This window comes from Lissotriton vulgaris, chromosome 6 (assembly GCF_964263255.1).
Source record: "Lissotriton vulgaris chromosome 6, aLisVul1.2, whole genome shotgun sequence".
Lineage (NCBI taxonomy): Eukaryota > Metazoa > Chordata > Amphibia > Caudata > Salamandridae > Lissotriton > Lissotriton vulgaris.
Window position 1 is genome coordinate 297726847 of NC_141694.1, and position 6987 is coordinate 297733833.

At 49.9% G+C, this 6987-nt stretch overlaps 2 non-coding genes across 2 annotated transcripts; both read left to right on the top strand.

Moving 5' to 3' along the window:
- Window positions 1-1029: 1029 nt before the first annotated feature.
- LOC147707155 (U6 spliceosomal RNA) lies at window positions 1030-1137 on the top strand. Its single transcript, XR_015296914.1, has one exon. It is a non-coding gene; the product is annotated as a U6 spliceosomal RNA (small nuclear RNA).
- An 883-nt stretch (window positions 1138-2020) lies between these two features.
- Window positions 2021-2124, top strand: LOC147707156 (U6 spliceosomal RNA). The gene has a single exon (XR_015296947.1). It is a non-coding gene; the product is annotated as a U6 spliceosomal RNA (small nuclear RNA).
- The last annotated feature ends 4863 nt before the right edge of the window (window positions 2125-6987 follow it).

Sequence of the window (6987 nt, forward strand, 5' to 3'; positions counted from 1 at the left end):
TACCTGTGCTTATCTTGCGCGCTCTGATGAGGCGCGGTTCTGCGTGGGGACAGTTCTTTTGGTCCGTGTTCCTTTTCTGGCGCCCTGGGGGACTCGCCCTGGGCCGTCGGGTTGCGCCGGTCTCGAGTGTTCCCCTCGTGATATCCCATTCTGCAGCGGTGGAGCTGTGGCTCATGGGTTAGCGAATCAGACCCCGGCAGTGGATTATTGTGTCTTCTGCAGGGGCTGGGGTTTGACCTCATGGACCCAGGTTCCAGGACCGGCTGGTCCACTCAGCCTTTCATCCATCTGAGGTCGATGATATTATTTCCGTTGAGTTGGGTAACAACAATCATCTGTTATTCAGCGCCAAGATGCCCGGGTGGTGAATGGGCACTTTACTAATACTTATGATATGAAACTGCGGCTTTTGTACAAACACCTTGTGCCCTTGCTGGAGTGTTGTTCGCAATTATTGTATCGTGTGGCGCTTCTGTGAAGTCCGGCATGGCCCCTGCGCAGGGAGGTCACGCTAGTTCGTGCTTTGTTCCTTGTTGGGCTTGGTTTTACCTCCGCTGGCGGCGGTGGTGGTTCCCGGGGTTTTTTCTCGGGGTGCGGTCTCTACGCGTGTCTCCGGACTCCCTCCCTCTGCCGGGGTCCGTTGTGTACTTCCGCCTGTGGGTGCGGGCGTCCCGCCCTTGCATGGGTGGGGTCCTTCGGCGGGTCCGGGCCCGAGTTTCGGCTGTTACCGGTCTCGTGCTGGTTCTGCCGCTCCCTTTTTCGCCCCCTGATACTGACTTTCGGCCCTCTCACTCCAGGGGGTCCCCTGGGGGGGGGGGGGGGGGCGGTTGCCTCCGTGGCATCCCGTCCTGGGACGTGGCTGTCCAGGTTCTTGGGCTCTTCGGGCTTGCTGTCCGGTCTTGCTGGTCTTGCGGACTTTCCGCGGGGTCTCACCGTCTCGACGGGTTGGGGTTCCTGCTCCTTCCCTTGTCTCACCTGTAGGTTTTTCTGGGACCGTGGATTGGCCTGTGGGGCCGGCCTGCGAGTGGGGTGCTCGCTTCGGCAGCACATGTACTAAAATTGGAACGATGCTGAGAAGATTAGCATGGCCCCCTGCGCTGGGATGACACGCAAATTCGTGAAGCGTTCCAAGAACAGGTCCCCGCTCTCGGTTGCGGGTTCTTCCGTTGGGCTTGCCTTGTGGCCCAAGAGGGGGGGGTGCTGTGCTCCTGGCCCGCCTGGTGGATCTTCTTCGCCGGGTGTGGGTCTTGGGGTTCCCTGTCTGGCCGTGTGTTTCCTCTCGGCCTCGTTCTTTTTCCCCCCCGTGGGTGAGGCTCCACGTCTGGCGGTGTCTCTCATCCGTCGGCTTCCTGACCTATGTACGGGGGTCCCTTCGGTCCTCGTCTCGGGCTTTTCCTCCTTCGGGGGGGCGTGGGCCTGGTCCCGGTACTTCCCTCTGGTTTTGTCGGAGGAGGGGGCGTCCTTTGGCGCCGGGTCGTTTGGAGGTCGTGGGGTTCTCCTGCAGTCGCGCGGCTCCTCGTGCTCGGAGGTGGCTGGAGGATGGCCGAGTGGTCTATGGCGCTGTGTTTAGGCCGTAGTCTCCTCGGGTTTCAGTCCCGCTAACGGTCCTCCTGGCCTGCCATCTTTTGCACCGATGCTCCGGTGTCCCCGTGTCTTGGTCGGGTCGGCCGACCTGATGGTTTGTGTGTCACCGGTCATGTCCCTTCGGGCTGTCTGTCCCCCGGGGTCCGACTGGGTGGGGGCGGTTCGACGGCGTCGTATCTGGCCTTCGTTGACTGGTCTCGCCCTGACCCCGGTGGTGTTTCGACGCCTGGGGCCTCGACTCGGTCTGCCTCCGGTGGCCCTGTTCACAGTGGGGGACTCGGCCCTTTTTGCCCGGATTCTACTCTCTCCTCCCGGGTCCTTGTGATTGCCCTGTCTGTCGCTTGACCTTTCGGTCTGCTGTTCGCGTTTCCCCCGTGCCCTCTGCTCTCACGGTTCCTCTACGGGATTCGCTTGGGCGGGGCCGGGGTGCTCCTGGGCGCTCGCTTCGGCAGCGCATGGACTTCTGTTGGAACGATACTGAGCTGAGTGGCTTGGCCCCTGCGCAGTGACTCGCAACTTCGGGGGGCGTTCCAGTTTGTGGTACCCGGCGGGGCCGCCGCCCCTGGTACCCGCTCTTTTTGCGTACTGGCGGTTCGAGCCTTCTGGCCGTACAGGGTTCTTCTCGTTCCAGGGTTGGGTCCCCCGCACCCGGAGGCGGGGATGAGCCGGCCCTTTCTGCTGGCCTGCCTCCTTCTGCAGGCCTGATTCTTGAGCGGCTGTCGCTGCTTGCTCGGGTTGATCTTCTGGGGCGGTGGTTTTGCTGCTGGGCTACCACTGGTCTTCCACTTTCTCTTACTGTGCCTGGCGAGGGGCTCCCCTCTGGCTTTGGTGCGGTGGACTTGGTGCTGACCGCTCCTCCGTGGACCCCTTGCGGGTCTTGGATTCCTGGCTGAGGTATTTTCCTTGGGCGTGGCCGCTTCTTCCCGGTGGGCCCGATGTGCTGCCTTGCGGGCCTTCCACAGTCCGGTGTGCGACGGGCTGGTTTCCCTGGTGGCTCGCTTGGCTCCGGAGTTTGTTTTCTCCGTCGCCCTCGGACGCTCTGCCTGTCTCCCCCGTGGGTTCTCTCTCTCGGTCCGCGAGCTCTTCAGGGTCCGCCCTTTGTGCCCCTGGCCTCGGCCTCACCTTTGAGGTGGTTTTCTTCCTGGTGGCAGTGGTGTCTGCTGGGCGGATGGGCGTGCGGGGGTCGTGCCTCCGCTCCCCTCCCTTGTTGCGGGTCTTGCCGGACTGGCTGTTCCTCCGGCTTGTCCCCCGTTGCCTTCCCGGGGTTCCTTCCCTGGTGTCCCGGGCTCGGGTGGTATCTTTACCGCCTTTTCCCTGCCGACAAGGTTCCTCTCTTGTCCGTGCTGGTTGACGGCGTGCTGTTTTGGCTTCTCTTGGCCGCACGTTTTTCCTTTCCCGGTGGGATGGCCTGTTTGTGTCTGTTGGCCCGGTTCGTTCGGGCCACTGGCCCTCCTTCCACCTTGGTTCGCTGGCTTCCACAGGCTATCTTCCCTTCCTACGCTTCGCTGGGTTCGGTGGATCCGGCGGGGGTCCAGGGTCGGTCCACGGGGTGTGGCCCGGTGTCCTGGGCCCCCTTCAGGGTGTCTCCTCTGTGGAGATTTGTCGGGCGTCGGCGGGGTCGTCCCCCGCCTTGTTCATGGGACTCTTTCGGTCCCGGGGGTCTTCGCTGGGGCCGTTCGGAAGGCGGGTGCTGCGGCTCCTGGCTGGCCTACTTTTCCTGTATATCTTGATTTCAGGTTTCCTGTGATCCCTGTTTTCTTGTCATTTATTCTACTTCAACCTTGGGTTGGTTTCTCTGCATCACCGTGTGGTGTTGTTTTTATGGTGGTCAATGAAGCCTTGTTGGCTTGGGTATTTGCTCACTATGTAAATCATGTGGCGAGGAAGACTAACGAGGAGGTAATGCCCCGGTTACTTACCGGTAATCTTCATTACTCCGAGTATAGTCTTCCTCGCCACATGAGTTCCCTCCCCCCCTCCCTGTCTGGCTATCGGCTTCATTGTTTGCTTGGTAGATCAGGCTGTTGGTTGGGCCGGTCCGCCTCTTATAGAGGTCAGGTGGGACTGGTCGGCCATGTTGGGAGGGGGTGGGAGGTGTTTTTCTTTTGCTTTGGAGGGTTCTGTTGTGGAGCTAAAGCTCACTATGTAAATCATGTGGCGAGGAAGACTATACTCGGAGTAATGAAGATTACCGGTAAGTAACCGGGGCATTGTGATCTATGTAATCTGAGAAAAATTATGTATATATTTTTGTAAAAACAGGACAACGGAGTGAATATTGTTTAGAAATTTACAGTGCAGTTGCATTGAGTTACAGTGCATAGTGGTCAGGTCACAAAGACTTGAAATCGGGTGGTTGAGAAAGCATTTACCCCATGGTCTGGGAAACATTATTTTGCATTTTGTCTAGATTCAGTATTCCATACCAGATCATGGGGTTGATAGAAAGGGTGTTTCGTAATGCAGAAGCCAGTATTAATGTAAATGCAGTAGATATGTGGAAAATACAGGTTCAGCGTGGAACCCGACAGGGTTGTCCATTATCCCCTATCTTTTTTGCCTTCTTTATAGAACTACTGACAAAGCAATTAGAGATAATATCAACCTCTGTCCCCCTCTGTCATGGATACGTAAGAAAACGCTTTACGGTGATGACATTATGTTAGTCCTCGACTGCAGTATAGAGGCCCAGAGAAAGGTTTTTGGGACTTTTGCACAGTATGAAAGACTGAAAGCTATGAATGAATAATAAGAAAACTGAATTGTTATTGTGTGGATGTAGTCAAGAAGTTCTACACCCAGATATAGCCTCATGTTGTGAATCCATATCTGAAAATATATATGGGTATTGGATATTAATCCCGGATCGATGACCTATATGAACTTAACTTTTCCCTGCTTCTATTAAAAGTACAAGACCTATTTTCACAATTGAACTCTCTCCCTTTAACCATTTTGGGTAGGGTTTCTCCGATGAAAATTTTTATTCTTCCAATGTTGTTTCTTTTTTAGTTCTGGGCAATCCCATGTGTTTTAACTACTTCCTTTTTTGAGGAGGTAGAGTCTAACTTCATGTCCTTTATCTGGCAAAAAAATCATCAGAATAATACTAAGCACTATCAGGCACATGCATCAAGCATTTGAGAAATCATAAAAATTGCAATTCGCAAAAAAATGGCATTTGCGATCGCAAAATACACTGTACCAATGCATCAACGGTATATTTGCGAAAAACACTAACTTATGCAAATATAAAGAATCACAAAAAATTCTAAGAAAATAATTGCGATTCTGTATTTGCACCTCCCAAATAGAGAATCGCAAATAAAGAATCACAAATGAAATCCATGAAAAATCACAAATTGCGATTTCCTTGAAAATCGCAAAATTGCAATCGCAAAATAAGAATGATCACAACCAGGTGGTAATCATGAGTGCAAATCACATACAGCTGCAATTCAACTTAAACTTATTTAAACACACCCAGAATGAGCTACCACAAATCACAATGGCAGGGCTTTACCTGATGGCGAGGATGATGTTATAATTTTCTCAATATTCAGGTTGTCTGCAATTTCCAGGCAGTGCACATGATTCCTATATATTCAGGCAAAGTGGCATTCACCACAGTTTTATACTAAACATACAGAAGATTCATCCACTTAAACACAATAAGGAGCAGTAAATGATAAACATGAATCAGTCATACAAACACCTTGTACATTTTATTTGGGTAAATTAAAAACAGTTTAAAAAGCAATACATCATTACATAAAAATGGGACAGTACATAAAGAAAATAATTCCAATTTAAAAGGGGAAAATGAGGACACCAGTTTCAATGACTTGTTGAGATTACTCCAAGTTGTATATTCAATTTCCACAATTATAGGAGTTTCTCCTGATCAGCTCCCAGAGCCAGCTCCCTCCTCTCCCTGAGCCTGTGCACTGAAAATGAGGCTTGTGCTGCTCACTTCCTGGTTCTGATGTCATCAAGATGCATCAATGTGTGACTTCGGTAATTGCGATTTCACAAATTGCAAAATTGCCAATTGCCGGAATCGCTATTTTATTTGCGATTTTTTGCAATTCTTTATTTAATCGCAAATTTGATGTTGCATCGCGTTTTGTGATTCTTTATTTGCGATTCCTTAAATATCGCAAATAAGGAATCGCTCATTTTAACAATGGTGCATGTGCCTGTATTTGAAGGGCTGGAAAAAGGGGGGCTAGCACTCCCCAATCTTTTGCATACTTTTCACAGTACATGTCCAGGTTTAAAGTAAAACTCCACAAGGGGTTATTTTTAAATTCTTGTATGCAGTTGATCTGCAGAGAACATCATATAGGTTGCATGATAAAAATCGTGAAGGTACCCAAGAATGTTTGGTATAAGAGTTTTCAATGGTTTCTTCAGAAATGTAGAAATCTTTGTAGTAGCTACGCTATCCCCTATATTAATGTATCAACATCCCTATCCGAACTTGCCATGGAGCCAGGTGTTAATTTGGCACCGGAAATCGTCCAAAAGTGGGTAAATGTTGGGTTCAGGAAGTTACCGGATTTTCTCCTGAATGAAAGATCGCTTAATATTTCAGAAGTCCACTAGTTAACCCAAAACGATTTTCTACAACTTGGCTCATATAGAATGCTGTGTAAACTATTTAGCAGCTTGTATTTGGCCCAGGTAAATGATAGTAAAAATGTGTCTCTTGCATTACTTGAAATCGATGAAATTGAAAGTCCTAAGGAATGGAAAAAGCTCTTTGCTTCTTTAAAAAGTCCGGATCTCACAAAAAGAGCAATTAAAAAATGGGAATAGTGCAAAGGGTTGGAATTAACAACTAGGGTGTAGGATGAAGTCAATAAAGTAAATTGTAGCACAAGTAAATTCTAACCTGCCAAGCCACTGTTGTTGATGCCTTGATGGGTTTCATGCCAGTTGGGTACACATAATTGATCAGTGTTCTCTTATCCAGGGATTCTGGAATTACATGTTTAAATATTTGAAGACCGAATGGCAAGTTAAATCAGCCTTTAGTTCCTGGTTGAAGGTTTTGGGGTATGATCTTGCCTTCGGTTTGATTAATAAAAGGACAAATCTATTATATGTAGCAATGTCTGTGTCCAGATCCATACTGCTTCAAAAATGATGGACACAGGCGATTCCAATATGGAATTGGGTATGAAAAATGAAGCAAATCTGATACACTGAACAGTTATATGCAATGCGAAACACAGAAACAAAGAAGTTTGATAAATGATGGAGGCGGCTTTCCGAGTGAAAATGCGGGTTAGAATGAGTGATTAGATTGTCCTATTGCCAACTTTGCACATTTAGTTCTAGAAGTATTTTATGTACTTGTAACAGTTCATTTAGGGTGCTGCTGGGGTAGTTATATGT